General features: G+C 37.7%; 1 pseudogene; it reads left to right on the plus strand.

The window, feature by feature from the left end:
* LOC102500050 (ubiquinol-cytochrome-c reductase complex assembly factor 2 pseudogene) overlaps window positions 1-27,491 on the plus strand; it is a 41,477-nt pseudogene that overhangs the window by 303 nt on the left and 13,683 nt on the right.

Here is a 27,491-nt window from a genome sequence, read left to right on the forward strand (position 1 = left end):
GAGTTCTGGGGTAGACATATCTAATTCAAGGGCCAGGAAGTGGCACAGTGGTTAAGGCATTGGACTCCCATGTGGTTGATCATGGTTCAAGTCCTGGACCTGGTTACTGAAAATCATGCTAGGTGCATGTGCATGCATGACCAAATTCCCATGCGGAGAATGGAGAAGGAACTGTGTATGGTCAAATGCATGGTCATCCCCCAGTGGGGTATTTCTCACTTTCTCTTTCTCTCTGTCTCTCTTGGTTGAGCACATGCTCCCTATGGCAAAAAATCTCCTTCAGGGGACCAGCAGTTAGCATAATGGCTATGTCACTGGACTCCCACGTAGTTGACCGCGGTTCGAGTCCCGGACCCGGTGGCTTAAAACTCACGCCGGGCACGTGTGTGTGCGTGCCTAAGATCCCGAGAGGAGAATGGAGGAGAAGGGATTGTGGTGTGGCCATCCCACCTGGGGGTTGATTTCTCGCTTTCTGTCTCTCTGTCTCTCTCTCTCTGTCTGGCGAGCGCACACGCCCTATATTAAAAACCTCTCCAAAAAAAAAATCTCCCTCACAAATAAAAAAACTTTTTTTTTAATCCCAAGGGGAAAATGAAAGAGAAGGGATTGCAGCATGGCCATCCCTCTTGGGAGTGATTTCTCACTTTCTCACTGTCTCTTTTTTTCTCTCTCTGGCAAGTACATGCATCCTATGGCAAAAACCTATAAAAAGGTTTTAATTAAAAAAAGAAAAAGATAATTCAGAGTCATCAAAATATGGATGCTACTTAAAGCCACACACCAAGGGAATAAACACAGCTACATGAAACCAAGGTCTGAGCATTTCAGTAAGAACAGGCTAGGGGAAAAATAAGTAATTACAAAGGAAAAATGAACAAGCATAAGAAAGTGAAAGAAAAGCTAAGAGAATATAGTGTCCTAGAAGCCATGTGGAGAAAATGCACCAAATGTGGGTTCACTATCTCCTCTTACTGAAATGTATTTTCTGTTCAAAATACATTTTTTTGCTTATCCTAAATAGATGATATTTAGGACTTAAAACTACAGGATTAACATTATGATAAAATTATGTTATTTGACAGTAATAACTTCTACTTTAACGATGACTTTAAACATCACATTTATTTTAATAATTTTATTTTGATTTACATTCAGTTTAGAAATGCATCTGAAATCTCTCATTATGGATTTCATGATCAAATCCAAACTTTTATTTTTCGATGTTTAAGAAATACAACATTGGGGACCAGCAGTTAGTGTATTGGCTATGTCACTGAACTCCCATGAAGCTGACCGTGGTTTGAGTCCCAGACTTGGTGGCTTAAACTCACGCTGGGCGTGTGTGCATGTGTGCCCAAGATCCCGAGAGGAGAATGGAGAAGGGATTGCAGCGTGGCCACCCCCCCCGGGGGGTGATTTCTCGCTCTCTGTCTCTCTGTCTCTCTCTGTCTTTCTGGTGAGCTCACGCACCCTATAGCAAAAAAAAAAGAAAAAAAAAACTCTCCAAAAAAAAAAAGAGAGATACAACATTGAATTAATCATAAACTTTAGTTCATAAACATTTATAGTATTACATGATCTACTTTTATTTATAAAGCTACTTAGATATTTATATTTGACACTCAAAAGCCTCCCACCTAAAACCTAGCACCCAAAACAAAACTTAAGATCCTGAAAATTACCTATTTTAAGCATATAGTTTACCTGTCATCTCATTTTTTTGTTTCGGTTCCTCTCACCAAAGATAAGCATCCTCCTGAATCTTATGTTTATTTTTTTTTGCTTGTTTTACATCTTAAAAATATTTTAGTGCATTCATCTTTTTTAAGAGTATATTTTACTTCAGTTTTTTTTAAAATCTTTTTAAAAAGGTAAAGTGTTTAGCTTTATTTTCAAGAAAGATTTTTGCTATGGAGTGCATACGCTCGCCAGACAGGCAGAGAGAGACAGAGAGACAGAAAGCAAGAAATCACCCTCCAGGGGGGATGGCCATGCTGCAATCCCTTCTCCTCTTGAGATTTTTGGGCACGCACGCATACGTACCCGGTGTGAGTCTCAAGCTGCCAGGTCCTGGACTCAAATTGTAGTTTCCTACAGGGGAGTGCCACAATGTAACTACTATGCCATCTGCTGGTCCCAAAATGTTTAGTTTTTATAAAACATCACTGAGATCATACATATTTTATTGGTAGTTCATTCATTTTGACTGCTGTAAAAATTTTGATTGCATGAATATATTCCATTCATCGATTCTCAAATTGTCTTTTTTCTCAGATTATTTTCTATTACAAACAATAATGTAATGAACGTTCTCATACATGTCTTCTGTTATTATGTGTATTATTATATTGAGTTTTTAAATTTATTAACAGAGGACATTTGCACTCAACAGGGAAGAAAGAGAAAGAGAGTAAGCAATGCACTCCCATGGGATAGACTCATGCCTCAATACTTTTTCCTCCATTTCTCTATCTCGTCAGGATGCTGGGCATACATACACAAATGCTTGGTGTGTTTTTCAAGTAGTCAGCACCAGGACTCTAACCATGGTCAGCTATGTGTAGTCTCGCTCTCTATGTATTGTGTTTACCCACTGTGCAAAGGGGCCAGTCCTCAGACTGTCCTGACCACTATAGCTTTAATATCTTACAAATCCAATTTGTCTTTCTTTGGTTATATTTTAGCATTGCTTGATCATTTGCTCTTTCATATATGTTTTAGTAGTTTCGTATCACGTTCTGTAAAACGCTCCTTGAGGAGCCAGCAGGTGGTATAGTAGTTAAGGTGTTGGACTCCCAAATGGCTGACCGTGGTTTGAGTCCAGGATCCTGAAGCTTGAAACTCATGCAGGGCGCATGTGCATATGTGCCCAAAATCCCAAAGGAGAATGGGATAAGGGGTTGTGGCATGGCCATTTCCCCTGGGGGTTGGAGGGTGATATATCACTTTTTCTATCTCTTTCTCTCTGGTGAGTGCACGTACCCTATAGCAAAATTCTCTCTCTAAAAAAAAAAGAAAAAAAAAAGACCAGCAGTTAGTGTAATAGCTATGTCACTAGACTCCCATGTAGCGGACTCTGGTTTGAGTCCCAAACCCAGTGGCTTAAACTCACACCAGGCGTGTGCGTACGTGCCCAAGATCCTGAGAGGAGAAGGGAGGAGAAGGGATTGCGGCATGGCCATCCCCCAGGGGGTAATTTCTCGCTTTCTGTCTCTCTGTCTTTCTGGTGAGTGCACCCACCCTACAGCAAAAATCTCTCTCTCAAAAAAAAAAAAGTGTTCCTTGAAATTTTTATTGTAATTGAATGGAAACTATACTTTAATTGAAGTCAACCAAAATTCTGATATGTACTTGGTATATATGATTTTTTTAAAAGTCACATTTCATAACTCTGGTTAAAGTTAATTTGTTAATTTGTTTTCTCTATAGGGCTTTCACACATCTTTTATTACACCTATCCTAAGTTATTTTATTGTTACTTATGTATATTTATATTATATTCATGTTTATATTGTTAAAACAATAACTTAAAATATTTTGCCTTGTTGCTATGTGTACAATGATTTTATAATGAGTAGTGTTTGCCGTATTTTTTTTTCGTGAGTGAGACAAGAAACAGTGATAGTGAGACAGCACCCCCAACAGGGCGTTGATGCCACAAGACACCCCTAACCTTAGCTAGTCCCAGATTACAGGAACTCTCAGACACAACATAAGGGAGGGCTCCTGGTATGAATCTGGAATGTTCCATGTGGGTCATTTCACAAAGCATGACATTTTATTACTGTGCCACCATTCAATCCCTCCATGCCTTATATATATATTTTAGAGATTTTTGCTACAGGGTACATGCTCTCACTGGAAAGACAGAGAGACAGAAAGTGAGAAATTGTCTCAGGGGTGGTGTGGATGGCCATGCTACAACCCATTCTCTTTCATTTCTCTTTCGGGATTTTGTGCACACATGCACTTGTGCCTAGTGTGAGGTTCAAGCTGCTGGGTTTGGAATTTGAACCTCTGTCGGCTATGTGGGAGTCCAGCTCCTTAACCATTATGCTGCCTGCTGGCCTCATCTGACCTTTGTTTTTAATCTTAATAATTTACCTGTATAGTCTTTGAAATTTCTAAGTCATTATGATTACATTTGCTTCATAGTTTTTTTTGGCAATATTTTTTTAAGAGAGATTTTTGCTACAGAGTGAATATGTTTGCCACAGACACAAAGAGACAAAAAGTAAGAAATCACCACCTGTGGGGGTTGGCCACACAGCAATCCCTTGTCTTCCACTCCTCTCTTGGGATTTTGGGCATGCTAGCACATGCATCTGGTATGAGTTTTAAGAAGCCAGATCCAGGATTCAAACTGCATTCGACTATGTCAGAGTCCAGCAACATAACTATTATGTCATCTGCTAGTCCCTTTTATGGCAATATTAGATGCCACATGCTTCACCAATTTGCATAAAATTTTCTGTGCTTTATTGGTATATTCATAGAATCATGTAACTATTACCATGACCAATTTTAGAACATTTCCATCACCCTTTAGAAATCATTCCCTTGGAAAAGTGCTTGCACATCGATGTTTATTGCGGCACTATTCACAATTGTTCAGTCATAGAAACAACCCAAATGCCCACAAACTGATGAATGGTTAGAAAAACTGTGGCACATATACTCAATGGAATACTATTCATCCATTAAAAAACAAACAAACAAACAAACAAAAAACCCTGGCTTTTGACAGGAAGTGGATGAATATAGACGACTCCAGGCTAATGAAGGAGAGGCATTGTATGTTCTCACTTAATATACCGAGTGTCCACACTCTATGACTGAAACTAATTCACTAAAGGATATAGAAACACAGTATAAAGATGTAAATACCAGATACAGTATGTGTGCAATAGGAGGGTCTGAGGAAGGACATTTAGAAGAAAAATAGGGAGGCAAAGTATTGATGTCACAGGGAGGTGTGGTATTGTCTGCTGAGGATGTTTTGTGGTTTTGTCAAGTGTGTTGGGGAGAGATGTTCATCTGTTGAAATATCCATTTTGTAAGACAGATAATAATGTGATTGAATGTATGGAAGAAAATGAAATTAAAAAATTAAAATAAAATAAAATAAAAAACTTAAAAAAAGAAGAAATTATTCCCTCCATTTTCCTCTAATCTCTTCCCTAGCTCTTGGCAATCACTAACTTTCTTTTGCAAAAGATTTGCCTATTATGAGTATTTCATACAAATGGAATTATATAACATATAGTCTTTTCTGTCTGGTTCCTTTCACTTAGTACAATGTTTGCAAAGTTCATCCATTTGTAGTATGTATCAGTGCTTCATTACTTTTTATTGCCAAATGGTTTTCCAGTGTATGGATATATGGCATCTTATTTATCCCTTCATCAGTTTAGATGCATTGGATTGTTCCCATTTTCTAGCAATTAATAAATGCTACAATACACATATGTGTGCTTTTTTGTGTGTGTAAACATTTGTTTTCTTTTTTGGGATTTATGTCTAGGAGTCAAATTTCTGTGTCACATAGTAACTGTATATTTAACATTTTGAGGAATTACCAAACTGTTTTCCACAGGAAGTTCTCCATTTTATATCCTCACTAGCAACACATTGGAATTCCAGTTTATCCATATTCTTTAAAAAGAAAAAATTAGAATTAGTTATTTAGGAGACCAGCAGGGGCATGGTGATAGCCCTGGACTTCCACATGGCTGACCACATTCGAATCTTGGACCTGGTGGCTTTGCTTTCTCACTTTCTCTCTCTCTCTCTCTGTGTCTCTCTCTGGTCAAGTTAAAATAAATTTGCTGCAGGGCACACATGCTAACCAGAAAGAGAAAGAGGGAGAGAAAGTGAGAAAGCAAGCCACCAAGTCTGGGACACAAACCACAGTTAGTCACGTGGGAGTCCAGTCCCTTAACCACCACGCCACCTGCTGGCCTACAAATTTATCCGTATTCTTGTCAACTTTTGTTGAGATTGATTGAGAAAACAAGAGCTGGCATAATGATACATTATTAAAATAATAAAGGAGACTCACAACAGGTAGTAAGAGAAAAATATGAAGAAATTCATGTCACTAAATTTGAAAACTAATTGACAATGGACAAATACCTTGGAAGATATTGGGTTGTCAGGAGAGTTGTGATGTGTTTTTGCATAGAAAAACAGAAAAATACATCATGACTTTCATAATGACCTGCTAACTAAAATTGCTGACAAGAAACAGTCTTGATAACTATATGTTGGGATATTTTTAACCCCAGAATTGCAGTTAAATCCCTCTCTGTAAAAAAGGAACTCATTTTGTGGGTAACATTGTCACAAGTACAATTGTGCACAGGTCCCACTGAGAACACTTTTGAGAGCGGTTTTAATCATAGTACTACAGAACCAAGAACTGTCTGATTGTAGAACACAGTATTTGCTATAGGATTCAAAGAGAAGGACAAATATCTTCATGCATAATGGTAGTATCTAACAAGCTATTACATGCAAAACAAAGAAAGAAAAGAAGTGAACAGAGATATGGAAGCCCAGAAATTCAGCAAATTCATATTGCACTAGGTACAGATCAGTTCTCAAGAAGCAGAATCTATGATAAAGTTTTTAGGGATTAATGCCTTTGGAAGGGAAAGGGGAGGAAACAGAACAGGCCAGAAGGAAGTTTCTAGATGCAGGCCTTACTACCAAACTTCAGCCTACCCCATAGTAAGAACTGGAATTGGAGTAGTCCTCAGAATTAGCAGCAATGACTAGGCCTTTTTAGTCCCCTCTTGACCTATCACTGGATGTGGGCTGCCCTGAGAAAGTGTGATCTCCTGCCAGTTTTCCGTAGCTGAGAAAACCCTGAAGGGGCTGATAGATGCTGTCTGTCAACATTCAGGGGAACATGTGCACCCGTCAAGTGAGGTCTGCATGACACTTCCCCTTGTCACCAACATGTTCCTACTTGAATCCTGACACCTTGTTGGGTTCTATAGATGGTGTCACTGAGCAAGTGTTTGAGAACATCATTCTAACTTAGAAGATGGGGATTCACATTTTGGTTCAATTTTTCACATCCTTGAAAGTTCGGATTAAGCCACCCACCACAATTTTTTACTTGGGTGACAAGATTCAGCCTATTTCAGAGACTGGGACCACCGATTCCAAAAGAAATTGGTCCGTTTGACAAGCCTTGTAACATTATTCTTTATTTAGGCCCTCCTTATCAAGCACGTGTATATGTATATTCCAACAAAGAAACTACATGCCAGTAAAGAATCATCACTACCAGACCAGCAGCTGGCATCATGGTTAAGGTGCTGGATCCCACATGACCAACTTTGCAGTTCAAGCCCTGGACCCAGCAGTTTGACAAACATACAAGGTGCATGTGTGTACATGCCCAAAATCCTGAGAGGAGAATGGAGACAGGATTGTGGCATGGCCATCACCCCTAGGGGATTTCTTATTTTTCCTCTCTCCAGTCTCCGGCAAGTCATAGACTCGATAACAAAAAAGTCTAAAATAAAAAAAAGTAATATCATCACCTAGTGAATTAGAAGTTAAATTTGCCCAATGAAGAAACGAAGGTTTTCTCACCTTTCCTTACTATTACATAAGCTAACGGAAGCCTTATTGGACTAGCCTCATAGCACAGTGGTTAGTACAGTGCATGGAGAGTCGGATTCCACATGACCAAATGTGGCCTGAATCCTGACCCTAGCAGCTTTAAAAACACAATGGGCATATGTCAGGGTGCTCAAAATTCTCATAAGAAGAAGAAATGGATTGCAGCATAACCATGTTCCATTTGGTATTCTCTCTCTCTCTCTCACTTGCTCTCACTCTGGAAATGCACACACACCTTGTCAAAAAAAAAAAAATTTATCAATCACAGACATATTAAGGACACATATAAGTGAGAGCCAAGAAATCACACTCCTGAGAAGAGGAGATTAAGAATTCTATTGTCAGGCGGCTTCACAACCTGGTGGCTAAGTCTCATTCTGTGAATTGCTAGGATAAGAGGCTTGTGCTAATGTGCTTAGCCTTTAGATGGGACCAGAAATCAAACCCACGTCTCCCATGTGATCCTGACCCATAGCATACATAGCAATATAGCTAGGTCCTGTCTTAAAAAATAATAATGTGGGGACCAGTAGGTGGCGTGGAGGTTACTGCACTGGACAATCCCACGTGGCCAACTATGGTTCGAGTCCCGGACCTGATGACTAACTTTCTCACTTACCCTATCTCTCTTTCTCTCTCTCTCTCTCTGTGTCCCTCTCTGATCAAATAAAAATAAATGGATGAATAAATACAATTTAATAATAATAGTAATAATAATAATGCTATCGTCTATGTAATGTTAGTATGTTCTTAGTAATGTAAAACCTAATTTCATGAGTCCATCTAAATAAACATAAAAATCAAAAACAATAATAAATAATAGCTTTTTTTAAAAAAAAGTTCATACTATTTCCACTCTTGGTTGTGTGCTAATATTTAAAAGATTAAAATATCCCGTGACTTTCTAGACTAATTGCCAAGAAACATTAATAATGTTCTTAGTAAAAGTTCTTCCCTCATGCTTTCTTATTTTGTTTGTGCCCCAAAAAGAATCATTTCCAGGGGGAAAAAAAGCAAAGATTTATCTTCTAAAACCTTTCTAATTAATCATCAAAAATATTCTATCCATAAAGCAAAAGACATGGGGGGCCTATATGTAGCATCTGTCAGAAACAGCAAGATGGGTTTGCTTTCTGTGGCTTCTTTCCAGACTACGAACAGTATACTCAAGGTAGTAAAAGTTGGTGTGATGCCGGCTCTTACATCCATCCAAAATTTTTAGCCTAGACATTTGTAATCGATAAATTGTGCACACCTAATCCCAGGCTCACAGTGATTTAAGAGTCACAAATATCTGCAGACATTAGTGGCAGTAGCAGCAGTCTAGGAGTGTTCAAAATCTCCTACTCCATGGCCAAGAAAGATTTTCCAGCATCTTGATGTTTATTGTCATAGTGCAAAATGCTTTGTACTATAGATAATGTGACTATTTTAAACTCATTGCTTCCCTATGAAGTGTTGTTTCTTTCCTTTGGAATTTATCATCTCAACATTTGTTCTTCTACATCTTGTCTAATTTTTTTTTTAAATCACAAATTATCTTATAAATTGTACCAAAATGTATATACTATTAATACAGTGAATTAGCCAAACAACTGCCAGATTTGGGCTCTTTTAAAGAGCATGGTTGGTCTTTTTAGGCATTATTTTGCCTCAAGAACAAATCATCTGTAACTCTGAATACAGTCTCTTAATTGATTTGCAGCCAGACTGACAAAAACCACAGGAGTCACAGCAAACTCTCCTGTTCAACTTAATGGAGTGTTAACTGAGGAGCTTAATTTTGACCTTTTAATGATGGGGCCTTTGGTACTAGGCCAACCAGCACTACCCAAGAGGAGGAAGTGATTCTTAATAACCTATAGGACACACTTAATTGGGAGAACTGTCTAATTGAGACATCTTCCAGACACTCCAGTTAAGCATAATGATGTATAATCAGAATAGCTACCACTTAATTAGGAGAGTAATTCTACTACATTAGAAAGTCACCAAACCACTGAAGTGTGTTGTTTCTTACTGAAGGGGTAAATTTCCGATAAGATCAAAAATTATATTTTCACTTTTCTAAAGCCTCAATTCCCATGCTATTGGAGGCAGTTCCCAGTATTTTAGTATAGTGCTACTCTGAAATTTCAATTAATAATTCTTAACATATTTAATTAGGACTACATTTTTTTTTTAACCTGGAACACTATGACGGAAAATATAAGGGCAATACTGAGTATTTATCTAATGCCTGTGCTGTGTCCGTGGCTATGTTAACGTATGATATCTCTTTCAATCTTCACATCATCACAAGATATTTCTGCTATTTCACAAGAGCCTGAAGCCTATAGAGTTTAAATAACTTGCTCGAGAACACATAGAAAATAAAAGTCCAAATGAGATGATGGATAAGTTGATTAACTTGATTTAATTATTTTTACATTATATTCTTAATAATAAATCACAACATCACATCATACCCAATAAATACATACAACGAATTAACTTGATTTAATTATTCTGTATTGTATTAATAATTCATAACACCACTTTGTACCCCATAAATACATACAGCAATAATTTGTCAATTTATAATTAAAGTAAATAAAATATAAAGTCCAATTAAAGTAAATAAAATATAAAGTCTTTTTTTTTTTCTTTTTTGCTTAGATGGTACATATCCTCGCTAGAGAGAAACAGAGAGAGACAAAATGATAAATTACCTCCCAAGGGGGATGGCCACACTGCAATCCCTTCTCTATTCTCTTCTCTGAATTTTGGGCACACACACACATGTACCTGGCATGTTTTATGAACCGCCATTTACAGGACTCCAATGGTGCAGTGGGCCATGTGGGATCCACTCACCTCAACCAAAATGCCTGAAGTCTTACTCTATTTAATTCCTCATTGTAGCTACAGGTTTTGATTTTTTTTTTTTAGAGGTTTTCGCTATAGGGCGCATGCACTCACCAGACAGAGAGAGACATAGAGACAGAAAGCAAGAAATCACCCCCCCCCAGGGGGGATGGTCACGCCGCAATCTCTTCTCCTCCATTCTCCTCTCGGGATCTTGGGCATGCACACACACGCGCCCGGCGTGAGTTTTAAGCCACCGGGTCCAGGACGCGAATCGCGGTCGACTACATGAGAATCCAGCAACATAGCCATTACGCTAACTGCTGGTTCCCATAGGTTTTGAGGTTTTTAAAAAGAGCTAATATATGTTAGCATTGAGCCACATTTTAAAAATACACATCATGAATAAAGAGATAGAGCAAGATTGGATTCTACTCCCACACTTTTTCTCTTTTTAGCACCAAGTCCATGTGATAATTTATTTATTTGCAGCAACAATTCGTGTCATCTCACTTTCAACCCAATTCTTGTAGGTGAAAGCGAAATTAGAATATGATGAACAGATCGAAAATTATCCTGCTGCCATCACTAAAAGCATATTGTCTAGGAAAGAGAATAGAATCAGAAATATCCAGAAGAGACAGAGACAAAGAGGGAAAGTGACAGTCGTCCCCCAGAGGGAATAGCCACACCACAACCACTTCTTCTCCATTCTCCTCTCTGTATTTTGGGTACGCTTGCACATGCATCTGGTGGGATGGTCAACCTGCCAGGTCCAGGACTCAAACCACACAGTTGGCCATGTGGGACACAGTACTTTAACCTCCATGCTATGTGCTGGCCCTAAGAAAGTGTTGACCCAAACAGACTGACTTTTTCATATGAGATGTTTAAAAGCAAGTCAAACATCTGTATGTACAGTCTTCATCCTACTTCATTAATTCCATCTGTAGTTTTCCTTGCATTTTCCTAAATAGGATAGGCCGCATTGCTCCCTTCAATGAATCGCATTCACCCTCGTTTATCAAGTGCACAGTGCTCTCTCTCCAGTGCTATCATGACGGTCCAGTCCTGTGCTCAAGTGAACAGATCACAATCGCAGTACAATGTGCAATTCAGAAAGCTCTTGATTCTCCACATTAAAGAAAGAAACAGGGTGGGGAAAATTCAAAATAGTGACTAATCCAAAAGACATTTAAATTTGTAATGTGCTTTGTGCTAACATTAAACATGGACATAATTATGTTTTGAAAGTTCTCTTCAAACAAATGAAGTCACTCTCTAAATGTCTTACTTTTCCATGGTTTTGCTCTTTCATTATCTATACCCTATTGCACATCTTCCCTTTGGTACATGTCATGGTAGTTATAACTAAACCTTCAACAGAACACTTAATTTAGATGCATAGACAAGACTATAAATATATAGAGCAATTATAGCAAATAGTTATTTCATATATGGCTATTTTATCTTTTACTCCTAGTAAACATCTGCTACTACTCATGGTATTTTTCATCCGTAGACCTAAATTCTGCCTCAGAATCCTTCCAACTCCTGTATTGAACTGACACAAATGTCAAAACCTGTTTGACACCCCTAATGAAGTAAAAGTTTCCAAGCGATGCTCTCTCTTCATTCAATAACTTACAGTTGATACAACTAAATCTGGAATGCAAAACTCATCACTTAGTCTTTTTTTTTAAAGAATTATTTACTTTTATCTATTATTTTACAATTATTATTATTTAATTTGCTATAGGACATGTGTGCTCACCAGAGAGAGACAGAGTGAGAGAGGAAAAGTGAGAAAGCAAGCCATCAGGTCTGGGATTCAGACTGCAGTCAGCCATGTGTGAGTCTGCACCTTAACCGTCATGCCACCTGCTGGATCCTGAGTCTGTTTTCCTTTTGCAGCATCATTTTAGTGAAAAAACAAAAACAAAAACAAAACAAAACACAACAACAACAAACTCCCTTCTTGCTAGATGCAGTGGCACTAGCCTCTAATCCCTGTGATTTGCAGAGGCTAAGGTTGAATGATTGTGAGCTTGAGGCTGACATGAGCTTGAGACTCTCCTGGGCAACATAGTGAGACACTGTCTGAAAAACAGCCTGGCCTAAGCCAGTCAGGTAGTGTGGAGGTTAAGGGCACTAGATCTCTCATGGTCAACTGGGATGGTTTGAGTCCCAGACCTGGTTGCTTGAAAAACACACTGAATATGTGTGCATATGTACCCCAAATCCTGAGAGAATGGAGAAGGGATTGTGGCATGACCTTCCCCATGGAGGATGTTGTCTCACATTCTCTATTGCTCTCTCTTTTTCTCTCTCATCTCTCCCCTCTTTCTAGCATGCCCACGTGCTCTAGAGCAATTTTTTTTTTTTTTTTAAAGAGCCTGGCCTTGGGTATGTGCCTGTAATTACAGTTGGGAGGCTGAAGCGGGAGGATTATGACAGGGCAAGATACTGTCTTAAAACAAAATAAAAACTCCTTGCTTCTTTCGATTTAAATGAACTCATTTAGTATGAGTCACCTGACTATGTATAACATAATTGGTACATATTAAAATGACAGAAAAATTTGATTCTAAAAATTCACAGTGCAGATAATTATAGTTAACCTGTATCACTTCTTTTAAATTGCCCTTAATGTGTTCATGCTTGCATATTTTCAAAGAAATTTATAAAGACTAATTCCTTGCAAGTTTTTTTCATTAAGCGACTTATATTTTGATATTGATAAACCCTTAAAGATGTCTAAAACCCAACTCCATCATCATGCATATATGCATGGCAGTTCTCCAGGTGGCCTTGGACTGATCTCATCCAAAGTGGTCCCTTACTTTCTGTTGTTGTTCTCAAGAATAACTGCAGAATGTGATCGGAATGTAACATCTTGAGATAGGAAGAGAAAGGCTGAAAAGCCTGAGTTCAGTTCCAGTCTCTCTCAGGATGCCCTTCAACACTAACTCAGCATATCATATGGTCCTGAAATATAAAACCCAGAGCCAGGCCAGCAGGGGGCGCAAGTCTCACTAGAGTGAGACAAGTTGGTAACCAGTAGACAGTATACCTGCTTCACAGGCTTAAATATATAGTTGACTGTCACAAAGACTGTCACCAAATATGTTTCTACTTTTTCCTAAGCACACAGTTAATGCAGTATTTCTCAAAGTGTCAGTCCTCTACTAGAAGCTGGCACCAGGGAGACCAGCAGTTGTCGTACTGGCTATGTCACTGGACTCCCATGTGGTCCACTGCAGTTTGAGTCCTAGACCAATGCCTTAAACTCACACCAGGTGTATATGTGTGCGTGCCTAAGATCCTGAGAGGAGAATGGAGGAGAAGGGATTGAGGCATGGCCATCCCTCCTGGAGGGTGATTTCTCACTTTCTGTCTCCCTGTCTCTCTCTCTCTGTCTTTCTGGTGAGCACATATGCCCTATGGCAAAAACCTCTCCAAAAAAAATAAAAAGAAGCTGGCACCAAAATGGAAAGCAGAATAAATTGCTTTCATCATCATGACCAGCAGTTAGCATAATGACTTTGTTGCTGGACTCCCATGTAGTCGACTGCGGTTTGAGTCCCGGACCTGGTGGCTTAAACTCATGCCGGGCACATGTGCGTACATGCCCAAGATCCCGAGAGGAGAATGGAAGAGAAGGGATTGTGGTGTGCTCATCCCACCTGGGGGGTGATTTCTCGCTTTCTCTGTCTCTCTCTGTCTGGCGAGCACACGTGCCCTATAGCAAAAAAAAAAAGAAAAAAGAAAACTCAAAAAAAAAAAAAAAAGAAAAGAAAAAAGGAAGTTGCTACTAACTTCAGCTATGTCCTTAGTGACATAGTTGATTTATGTCCAGAACAAACTCCATATCTCAGTAACAAATAACAAATAGTCTGTAGATAGGCATTCAGTCTATGGATTGCAATTTGAGTATCGCTGACCTAGACTTCAGTCTCCCCAGCAGTAACTTCTAACAGTGGAATATGGGTGGAAATGAGTTCCTCCACTTCTAAGGCTGAAGACACAAATGTTCAATACACTGTATTCCATGCTTTTCCCAATCATGCAGTGACTTTGCAACCTATCTTCCTGAAGATGGCATGATTAGGCAAAGAATCTAGATTCCTTAACTATCTCACAGAAACCCCTGTATTGGACTTTACATGTATAAAATACAAACTTTTGTTGTGTTAAATCACAGATAATGGGAAAATCATCCATTATTACTACTGTCACTGCATCTACTGGGATACATAATATAACAGGTTTACATGGTGAGATATATGAAGAAAAATCCACTTTTCAAATATTTTTTTGAGAGGGATTTTTTTTTTTATATAGGGCGTGTGTGCATGCCAGAACAACAGAGAGAGACAGAGACACAGAAAGCAAGAAATCACTCCCCAGGGTGGATGGCCACACCACAGTCCCTTCTCCCCCATTCTCCTCTCGGGATCTTGGGCACGCACACACATGCGTCCGGCGTGAGTTTTAAGCCGCCAGGTCCAGGACTCGAACCATGGTCAGCTACATGGGAGTCCAGCGACATAGCCATTATGCTAACTGCTGGTGCTGAGATATTTGTTATATATGTGTCAATGCATGTGCTACTTAAATCACTCTAAAGAATCCATATTACATTCCTCAATATTTTCTTCCTTTTAGATTTCTTTTCCAGCTTATGATTAATTGGATTTTAGTTCCATTTTTCATTGTTTCCTGAGAGGAGAATGGAGAAGGGATTGCAGTGTGGCCATCCCCTCTGGGTGGTGATTTCTCACTTTCTGTCTCTCTGTCTCTCTCTGTCTCTCTGGTGAGTGCACATGCCCTATAGCTAAAATATTGCTCTCAAAAAAATTAATGTAACATATCTAGCTTAAAACCTAACTTAATTTTGGTTCTGAAATAAGATAACCATCAAAAAATAAAGCAAAATTATTTGAGGGACCAGCAGTTAGTGTAATGTCTATGTCGCTGGACTCCCATGTAGTCAACCACGATTCAAGTCCCAGACCTGGTGGTTTAAACTCATGCCGGGTGCATGTGCATGTGTGTCCAAGATCCTGAGAGGAGAATGGAGGAGAAGGGATTGAGGCATAGCCATCCCCCCTGGGAGGTGATTTCTTGCTTTCTGTCTCTCTGTCTCTCTCTGGCGAGCACATGTGCCCTATAGCAAAACCTCTCAAAACAATCTATTATCCCTAATAAATATGAGAAAGTATGCAAATTCATAATTATTAATGTATTGTTTTATGTAGAATTAACAATATGTGTGGGCCTCTGGCATAACAATGACTCAAAGGAAACAGGATCCACCATCTGACACTCTAATATGATGCTTTTCAAACTCGCTACTTTTCATCTTTCAAAAAAATTGTATTTTATGTTGCCTTTTTAAAAAATACCCAAAAATGATGTTATAAGACTTTAATGTTTTATGACCTTTGTATGATTTGCTATAAACATTTCAATTGGTTAGAAAATTAAATATTATTTAAAATCAGTCTTTTTAATGACATTTTAGAGGACTTTCCCAACATGATGCAAATCTGTGCTAGGACCTAAAAACTGAGCAGAAACTGCTCTCCACACTGAGTATATAATCATAAAACAAATAAAATAACAAGAAACAAAGCAATGTCAAAAATGACAGTTGGCAATGTGTGAGCATTTAAACAGTATCCACCCAATGAAACATTTCATAAAAACATTTTTAAACAATAAATTGTGTCATCTTGAAAAGATAAATCCTAAGAGTTTCCTGTCTCCTCCACACTGTAGGACTTTGTGTTCTCCAGTGAAAGAGGAAAAAGTAAAACAGGAATTTTGTTTTGAATGTTAAGCATGGCTGAAGACAAATTAAATTGTTTTTTAAAGTAACACAAAAAAATTATTGAAATTCTTCACCTAGCCAGGCTTTATTACATTCATGAAATTTACCCTTTTATAAGTCTCAAGCAAAGCAATTTCTTTAGGCAAATTATCTAAAGTATTTTTATAATATATCAACTCAAAATGTAATGGTCAGAGTAAAAGAATTCACATAGAGCATTTTTTTTTTTTTTTGGAGAGGTTTTTGCTATAGGGCGCGTGCACTCGCCAGAAAGACAGAGCGAGGCAGAGAGACAAAAAGCGAGAAATCACCCCCCAGGGGGGATGGCCACACACGGCAATCCCTTCTCCTCCATTCTCCTCTTGGGATCTTGGGCACAAATGCATATGCACCCGGCGTGAGTTTAAGCCAGTGTGTCTGGGACTCAAACCATGGTCAGCTACATGGGAATCCAGGGACATAGCCATTATGCTAACTGCTGGTCCCACATAGAGCATTTTTTTTAGTGTTTTAAAATAATTACTATACAAATAACTTTTATTAGAATGCAATGTAATGTATTTGTAGTAACAAAAAATTTGAAGAAAATAATACTCATAATCATATCAATATTTCCTTTTAGTTCTTTTCTATGAGTACATTAGTAATTTCAGTTAAGTTTATATAACTAACAATTTTGCATCATATTTGTTTCACTTATCATAACAACTTTCGACATCATTACAAATTATTTCAAAAATAAATTCTTGATAATATTTCATATGAATGGATACCACATATAGTCTTTAATATAAGAAATCAAGGATAATTACTGTTTTTTTTTTCTCTTTAGATTTTTGCTATAGGGCATGTGTGCTAGCTAAGGAGAAACAGAGAGGAAAGTGAGAATTTACTGCCCTTTCCCAGGGTATGGGAGATGGCCATGCTATAATCCCTTCCCCTTCATTCTCCTCTCAGGTTTTGGACATGCACAGACACAACCTAGCATGTCTTTCAAGCTACTGGATTCAAGACGCACACCTCAGAGTCAGCCATGTGAGATCCAGCATCTTAACTACCACGTCACCTGTTTTCCTATTATATCCTTGATATTATAATTAATTATATTCCAAATATATTTATGCATAAATTTTTATTTGTATTTTTGCAAAACTAAAAAACAACAAAGCTAGCTAATCAGTACTGGCCCAAAGGGAATGAGTAAACATCTCTGGCATGCCCATCAGTAATTAGGAGAGTGGCTAACCTGAAAACTAGGATTTTAATTTTTTTTTATTTCATTTTATTACGAATGAGTTGAAATTTTTCTTTTGAGAGGTTTTTGCTATAGGGTGCATGCACTCGCCAGAAAGACAGAGAGAGACAGACAGACAAAAAGCAAGAAATCACCCCCCGAGGGGATGGGCACACTGCAATCCCTTCTCCTCCATTCTCCTCTTGGGATCTTGGGCATGCACACACACGCGCCCGGCGAGAGTTTGAAGCCACCAGGTCCGGGAAGCGAATCGCATCGACTCCAAGGGAGTCCAGCGACATAGCCATTAAGCTAACTGCTGGTCCCGAATTTTTTAAAATATCAGTTGTATTTATTTTATTAGCAATTCACTGTTTACATCTATTATCCATTTGTTTTCCTTTAATTTACTTCTAAAATCCCTTGATTCCCTTTCCTTTTCAATTGAAAATTACATTCATAGAGTAAGAAACTTTGATCAATCTTTTGAGGAATTCTGTACTTAGAAGTTTTGTCTGTCTACATGAGGCCAGCAGGTGGCTTGGTGGTTGAAGTGCTATATCCCATGTGGCTGACTCCATGGTTAGAATTCTGGCCCAGAGGCTTGAGATTCAGGTCGAGTGTATATGTGTGTGCATGCCCAAAATTCAGAAGGGAGTATTGAGAAGAGGTTACAATGTGGCCATCTTCCCAGGGGGGTGATTTCTCACTTTCCCTCTCTTATTTCTCTCCAGCAAGTGCAAAACATAGTAAGTTTAGATTTTGTCATCTCCCCAAATCACCTACTTTCAGGAATAAATCTTACTAATTGTTCACTGAATCCTTGTTCTTTTTTTTTTTTTTGGAGAGATTTTCACTGTAGGGTGCGTGCGCTCGCCAGACAGACAGAGAGAGACATAGAGAAAGAAAGCGAGAAATCACCCCCCCAGGGGGGATGGTCACGCCGCAATCCCTTCTCCTCCATTCTCCTCTTGGGATCTTGGGCACGCATGCACACGCGCCCGGCGTGAGTTTTAAGCCACCGGGTCCGGGACACGAACCGCGGTCAACTATGTGGGAGTCCAGCAACATAGCCATTACGCTAACTGCTGGTTCCCTGAATCCTTGTTCTTGTACAGTAACGAAATTGGTTGATCTGTTTTGGGAGGGATAGGGAAACACACGCACCCACACCAGCGTGTTTCTTTAGTCACTGGATCTGAAACTCCAACCCGCAGTTGGCCATGTGGGATCCAGCAGCCTTAACCATCATGTCAATGGAGAGCAAAATCTGTTTATCCTTCAAAAGAAGAAAATGTTATAAATAATTACGGCTTGAAAAATAATAAAAAATTTTAAAGCAAAAGATTCCAAATACTAGGAATATTAAAACTGTCATCTTTGTTGTAGCTATTTCTCCATTTTTTGCCTCTAATATCACTTACAATTTCTGTATTTCAGACATGGACATTTTTATGTACTTTCCTTTGTTAAGATTTTCTTGTTATCCATTTCTATTCATTTAAACAAAGTTAATTTTCAATTGCCACACTTTATTTTTTTATTTGAATTAGGAGCATTTTTAAGTTTATTTATCCTGAAAGAGAGCGAGATTGAAAGGGAGCACGCTTGATAGGGCATTAAAACACTCCCACTTTTAGTTGGCCTGCATATACTGCATACTCAGGGAGGTCTCACACAAACCTAGAACTTTGCCCTGTTGGCCTCACAGAGTATCGGGTTTCATCACTGTGCCACCATCGAATCACTTTCATTTTGTTTCTAATTGACCCATAGTAATTGTTACATATTAGGAGATAGAGAATTATATTTCACCATATTCTTAGAGATCAGAAAGATTTTTTTATTTTCTTCTTTCTAGTAGTTAATCATTTTCTTAATCTAAAAATGTTTTTTTTAATTATGATATGAGGTGGAGGACTAATGTTTTAAAATATATGTTTATTTTCCTGATATTTGATGGTAAGTAATTTATTTATCATTCATTTTAATTTTTTTTTTTGAGAGGTTTTTGCCATAGGGCGCATGAGCTTGCCAGACAGAGAGAGAGAGAGAGAAAGCGAGAAATCACCCCCCAGGGGGGATGGCCACGCCGCAATCCCTTCTCCTCCATTCTCCTCTCAGGATCTTGGGCACACACGCACACGTGCCCAGCATGAGTTTTAAACCACCCGGTCTGGGACCCGAACCGCAGTCGACTACATGGGAGTCCAGCGAAATAGCCATTACGCTAACTGCTGGTCCCGATCATTCATTTTAATTTAACCTTTTCATAGAATTCTTACAACCATAACTTGATCTAGATCAATATGAGTAGATAAAAATACACTTTCATTATGATTTCCATTCCACTTATCTGGCTATTTCTTTCCTATACAGCTTTAATTATAGTAGCTCTAAAATGTACCATAAATATTATTTATTTTTCCAAAGTAATGTTTAACATTTTTTTTTCTTTTTTGGGGGGAGAGGTTTTTGCTATAGGGCGCGTGTGCTCGCCAGAGAGAGACAGAGAGACAGAAAGCAAGTAATCACCCCACAGGGGGGATGGCCACACTACAATCCCTTCTCCATTCTCCTCTCGAGATCTTGGACACGCACACACATGCGCCCTGCGTGAGTTTAAGCCACTGGGTCCGGGACTCGAACCGCGGTCAACTACATGGGATTCCAGTGACATAGCCATTACACTAACTGCTAATCCCGATGTTTAACATATTTTAGCAAATATTCTATAAGAGTTAAGAATGGATTTATGGGAATCAGCAGGTGGCCTGGTGGTTAAGATGCTGGACACTCCTACATGGCTGATCACCGTTAGAGTCCCAGACCTGGCGGCTTACTTTCTCACATTCTCTCTCTCTTTGTCTCTCTCTGGTCAAACTAAAATAAATGAAAGAATAAAGAAAATTTTTTAAAAAGAACGTATTTAGGTGACGCTTCTTAAATTCTGCTAGACTGTGCATCTTTATAATACCACCACAGAAATTGGCATGTTAATTTATTCACTTGAGTATCTTGTTAATTAAATTAAATAGTTTGAGTAATTACCACTTTTTACCTAACATTTTATTAATGTATATTACCTCAATTAATATATTCACAAAAATCTATGAAATTTATATACATAAACACATACACACATGTGTGCATCTTTGTATATGTATAAATAGCTCCTCATAAATTTACCCCCATTTTAACCATTAGGGAAAACTGACACTCCATAAAGTTAAGTGAATTGTTGATTGTACAGCTAGTTAGTGATAGACTTAGGTTTTTTATCTACATATGGCTCTACTTTCTTTCTATATAAACCCTCCCTTTGAGTCCTAAAATTTTATATAGAGGTTATTTGAGCATTTTAAATTTTCATTGGTGTTACTTGTAAAATCATTTTATATTAATTAACATTAATATATTTTTAATCATTGTTATGGTTAGAATAATGGTTTGACTCCCCAAATTTTATGTTTTGGACTTTGGTATTGGAGGTGGTGAGATCTAGTAGCAGTGATTGGATCATGGTAACTGTGTCAGGGAGGCCACACTATCATGAATAGATTAATAATAATGTGTTTTGAGACTGAGTTCTAGCTCTCGTGGGAAGGGGTTAGTTTTCACAAGAACACTGTCTTAAAACAGAGGTGCTCACAGCTTGGTCTCTCTCTGCATACACCTGTCATCCTCCATGTTTCTGTCGGCCATATTGTAGGCCAGCCTAGTGCCAAGACAATGCCTTTGGACTATCCATCTGGTAGAATTATGAGTCATAAATCACCCAGTCTGAGATATTTTTGTTAGTAATGCAATAATTGACTAAGACAGTCATTAACCTGACTTCCTTTTACACTAATATATAGTAAGCATTTTTTGCATATTGGTGTATGTTTTCATGGACATTCAAAAAAATTATGTATAATTACACCATAACACATACTTTTTAAAATTTGTCAGAGGAGGGACAAACAGATGGTATAATGGTTACATCATTGCACTCCCATGTTTGAATGGTTTGAGTCCCAATCAAGTGGTTTAAAACTCACGCCAGGCTCATATGCGTGCATGCCCAGAATCCCAAAAGAAGAATGGAGAAAGGATTGTGGCTTGGCCATCCCTCTTTGGGGGTGATTTCTCACTTTCTTTCTATCTCTCCAGCGAGTGCACACACTCCATAGCAAAAAAATCTCTATACAGAAAAAAAAAAAAAAGTTGTCAGAGGGTACTCACTGGAGAGACACAGAGAGAGGGAAAGTGAGAAAGCACCTCCATTTTTTCTCAGGCTGCTGGATCCCGGACCCACGCAGTACAGTTGGATGTGTGGGACCCAGGTACCTCAACCACCATGCCACAGGCTGGCCCACATAATTCTTTATAATTAGACATTTGAATCTTTGTATTTCCTTTTTTTTTCTTTTATAAATTATGAGATGATATATCTTTGAAGGAAATTCGCTGCACATATAAAAATTAATTGTACCGTATATATTTCCAGAGATGCTATTGATGGCCAAACATGTTCACATTTTAAAGAGATTTTGTATGTAGTTGCCTCAGGAAAGAATGCAATGATTTACATTTCCAGCAACTGTGCATAAAAGTATGCATTCCCCTTGATATTGGTTAAAAAATATAATAAAGCTAAGATTTAACAAGGGCTTATGTAATCCTAGAAATTGCTAGAGGCACATTAGTTCATTTACTCACAATAACTTTTATTGATTATGATTTGTATCATTTATTGAAGCAGAAAAAGAGAAACAGAGAGATAAAAACATTTCCAAATTAATCTGTCTAGTTTGTAAGTGGTACTGAGATTTAAACCCAAGTACTTTGACCCATGTTATTTTTCTAAACTTTATCAAAATATGAATCAGTGGCTATTATAACCTATAAGGTAAATATTTTATATGTTTATACATCATTTTAATTTCCCCATTTGTGAAGTTTCTCTTTTTCTAATCAACTTTATTGAGATATAACTTCCATATAAGAAAGGGCAGCCATGTTAAGTGTCAAGTTTTTCATGTTCTAGCAAGTGTATTTAACCTTGTGATCAACATTGCAGTCAAGATCAGCCACTTTGAAATCAATAATCTCTTCTCCAAGCATAATTAGTGACATGTTTTTCTTTCATTAGGTCAGTTCTGTCCATTCTAGAATTTCATGCAAATGGTATTACACAGAATGATGTTCTCTTTTCTGCCTGACATCTGTTGCTCAAAAAATGCTATTGAGATTTACCCAGATTTTCCTATATGTGAGTAGTCCACTAATTTCCATTTTTGAATACTGCTCCATTGTATAGATTTGCAATTGCTTTACTTCGTCACTTTCGATGGACATTTGGGTTATATAATACAATGACTCCATTTGACTGTTTAAGTGCTGACAGCTTTCAAGTGTCACCCCTTCTCTCTCTCTGACCCACATCTAGGAAGCCTGTTAAGAAAGCCCAGGTGCTCCCTCCTTTGGTGCCCGTGGGAATTTCCAACCACACAAGCTTCTGCTCTTGGGCAGAGACCCTCACCCCAGCCCCACCACCCATCTCCATCTTCTTTGCCTGCTTTCTTAATTCCTTTAACCCTGTTAACCACAGAAAACTTTGACACGTGAGTAAAAACATTTTTCATACTTTCTTATTGTGTGTGGCACCATCATTTCTCACCATTGGAGCCAAATTTGTATATAATGGGTCTAAGGGCTAGCAGGTGGCATGGTGATGAAGGCACTGGACTCCCACATAGTCTACTGCAGTTCGAGTTCCAGGCCTGGAGGTGGACTTTCTCACTTTGCATTTCTCTCTCTCTGTCTCTCTCTGGTCACATTAAAAATAACAATAACAAATTAAATTAAATAAATTGTGTATGTGTGTGTGTATACACATATATGTGTGTGTGTGTGTGTATGTATATATATATATAGGATATACATATATATATATATATAGGATCTACATCATTGCTGTAGTTGCCTGCACTGGTTGTTTTCACTTTGGGACTATTTTGAATATAGCTGCAATGGAAATTTACATTTTAAACTTTGGGAAAATATGTGTGTTTAATTGTCTTGAGCAGAAATCTAGATAAAGAATTGACTGGTCAGACTGTAGAAGAACAATTAACTCTAATGAAACTATTGAACTATTTTTTCAAATAGTTATGTTGATTATATTCTCAGTAACACTATATATTGATTACATTCTCAATATGTAGAGAAACTGGACCTTCCATATGGATTCCAGCCGTGCAGGGTGTTCCTATACCACTCTGCCACTGTGGCTGGGCCTCTATCTTCTTCAAGTGGCAACTTTGCTCATGAGTTTTAAATTTTCTTCCTTAGTAAAAATAAGCATTTCATTTTAAAGCTCTCTCTAAGCATTGCTTTAGTGGCATCTCACGAAGTTAAATACGTTATAATTTCTTTTTTATTCCACAGAGAGAGGGAAAGTGAGAAAGCACCTCCATTTTTTCTCAGGCTGCTGGATCCCAGACCCACGCAGTACAGTTGGATGTGTGGGACCCAGGTACCTCAACCACCATGCCACAGGCTGGCCCACATAATTCTTTATAATTAGACATTTGAATCTTTGTATTTCCTTTTTTTTTCTTTTATAAATTATGAGATGATATATCTTTGAAGGAAATTCGCTGCACATATAAAAATTAATTGTACCGTATATATTTCCAGAGATGCTATTGATGGCCAAACATGTTCACATTTTAAAGAGATTTTGTATGTAGTTGCCTCAGGAAAGAATGCAATGATTTACATTTCCAGCAACTGTGCATAAAAGTATGCATTCCCCTTGATATTGGTTAAAAAATATAATAAAGCTAAGATTTAACAAGGGCTTATGTAATCCTAGAAATTGCTAGAGGCACATTAGTTCATTTACTCACAATAACTCTTATTGATTATGATTTGTATCATTTATTGAAGCAGAAAAAGAGAAACAGAGAGATAAAAACATTTCCAAATTAATCTGTCTAGTTTGTAAGTGGTACTGAGATTTAAACCCAAGTACTTTGACCCATGTTATTTTTCTAAACTTTATCAAAATATGAATCAGTGGCTATTATAACCTATAAGGTAAATATTTTATATGTTTATACATCATTTTAATTTCCCCATTTGTGAAGTTTCTCTTTTTCTAATCAACTTTATTGAGATATAACTTCCATATAAGAAAGGGCAGCCATGTTAAGTGTCAAGTTTTTCATGTTCTAGCAAGTGTATTTAACCTTGTGATCAACATTGCAGTCAAGATCAGCCACTTTGAAATCAATAATCTCTTCTCCAAGCATAATTAGTGACATGTTTTTCTTCCATTAGGTCAGTTCTGTCCATTCTAGAATTTCATGCAAATGGTATTACACAGAATGATGTTCTCTTTTCTGCCTGACATCTGTTGCTCAAAAAATGCTATTGAGATTTACCCAGATTTTCCTATATGTGAGTAGTCCACTAATTTCCATTTTTGAATACTGCTCCATTGTATAGATTTGCAATTGCTTTACTTCGTCACTTTCGATGGACATTTGGGTTATATAATACAATGACTCCATTTGACTGTTTAAGTGCTGACAGCTTTCAAGTGTCACCCCTTCTCTCTCTCTGACCCACATCTAGGAAGCCTGTTAAGAAAGCCCAGGTGCTCCCTCCTTTGGTGCCCGTGGGAATTTCCAACCACACAAGCTTCTGCTCTTGGGCAGAGACCCTCACCCCAGCCCCACCACCCATCTCCATCTTCTTTGCCTGCTTTCTTAATTCCTTTAACCCTGTTAACCACAGAAAACTTTGACACGTGAGTAAAAACATTTTTCATACTTTCTTATTGTGTGTGGCACCATCATTTCTCACCATTGGAGCCAAATTTGTATATAATGGGTCTAAGGGCTAGCAGGTGGCATGGTGATGAAGGCACTGGACTCCCACATAGTCTACTGCAGTTCGAGTTCCAGGCCTGGAGGTGGACTTTCTCACTTTGCATTTCTCTCTCTCTCTGTCTCTCTCTGGTCACATTAAAAATAACAATAACAAATAAAATTAAATAAATTGTGTATGTGTGTGTGTATACACATATATGTGTGTGTGTGTGTGTATGTATATATATATATAGGATATACATATATATATATATATAGGATCTACATCATTGCTGTAGTTGCCTGCACTGGTTGTTTTCACTTTGGGACTATTTTGAATATAGCTGCAATGGAAATTTACATTTTAAACTTTGGGAAAATATGTGTGTTTAATTGTCTTGAGCAGAAATCTAGATAAAGAATTGACTGGTCAGACTGTAGAAGAACAATTAACTCTAATGAAACTATTGAACTATTTTTTCAAATAGTTATGTTGATTATATTCTCAGTAACACTATATATTGATTACATTCTCAATTATTCTCATTGGTTAAATGTAGAGCAACTGGAACTTCCATATGGATTCCAGCCGTGCAGGGTGTTCCTATACCACTCTGCCACTGTGGCTGGGCCTCTATCTTCTTCAAGTGGCAACTTTGCTCATGAGTTTTAAATCTTCTTCCTTAGTAAAAATAAGCATTTCATTTTAAAGCTCTCTCTAAGCATTGCTTTAGTGGCATCTCACGAAGTTAAATACGTTATAATTTCTTTTTTATTCCATCCACTATATTTTCTCATTTGTGATCTCTTTTTAACCTATGAGGTTATTTAGAAGAGGATTGCTAAAGTTTTAAATATTTGACTATTGGGCTAGCAGGTAGAGAGTAATGGTTAAGGTTCTGGACTCCCATATGGCTGACCGCAGTGTGAGTCCTGGTTTCAATGGATTGAAAATCACACCAAGCCCCTGTCTGTGCATGACCAAAATCCCAGGAGAATGGAGGAGAAGGGACTGTGGTATGGCCATTCTCCTGGGGGGCAATTTCTTGCTTTTCATGTCACTGTCTCAATTTGGCGAGTACACATGTCCTCTGACATATATATTTGAGTACTTTAAAAGTTCCTTTCTGTTGCTCATTTTCAATTTAATTCCATGGTGGTCAGAGTTAAGTACATGCAATCTATTTGATTTTAATTATTTTACATTGATGAAACTTGTTTTACAGGTAAGAATAAGGTGTACCTTGGTGAATGCTCTTCAAATAAATATATGTTGCTGTTGTTTACTGTCTTTTAAATAATCAATTACAGTGCTAGTTGATAATGTTTTTTGAGTCTGCTATATTTTTTCAAATTTTTTCTGTGTATCTTTCCTACCAATTGCTGAAATCTTCAACTGCAGTTGTGGATTTGTGACTTTCTCCTTTCCGTTCTGTCAGTACTGGAAGTGGATATGTTAAAATTTTTATTGGGTGCAGACACAATTTGAATTTTTATGTCTTCTTATTAGATTGAGTCTTATTATTATGAAATAACTCTTCTTTATCTCTAATATTATAGTATTCCTTGTCATTTAGCCTTCTTCATAAAATATTAATATAATCACTCCACAGTTGTTATGTAGTGTTTGCATGGTATAAAAAAATTTCCCTATCCTTTTACTTTTAACATTATAATATTATACTATCTATGCTGTATACAATATATAATAAAACATATATATAATAAAACATATATCTTCACTTACTATGAGGCATTTTTATAGACTCTATAGCGGTGTGAATTAATTTCATTTTTATAATCTCTGCTTTTTAATTGGAATGATTAGAATATTTCCAATTAATTTAATTACTGATATGGTGAGATATGAGCCTATCATGTTTTTCTGTTATCTTATCTTTTTTAATAGAAAGATGTTTGCTATAGGGCACATGTGCTCACCAGAGAGACAGAGATATGGAAAGTGAGAAATAACCCCCCAGGGAGGTGGCCATGCCACAATTCCTTCTCTTCCATTCTCCTCTCTGGATAAGTTTTAAGCTGCAGGGTCTGAGACTTGAACCACAGTCAA

This window comes from Tupaia chinensis, unplaced genomic scaffold, assembly GCF_000334495.1.
Source record: "Tupaia chinensis unplaced genomic scaffold, TupChi_1.0 Scaffold000410_1, whole genome shotgun sequence".
Lineage (NCBI taxonomy): Eukaryota > Metazoa > Chordata > Mammalia > Scandentia > Tupaiidae > Tupaia > Tupaia belangeri.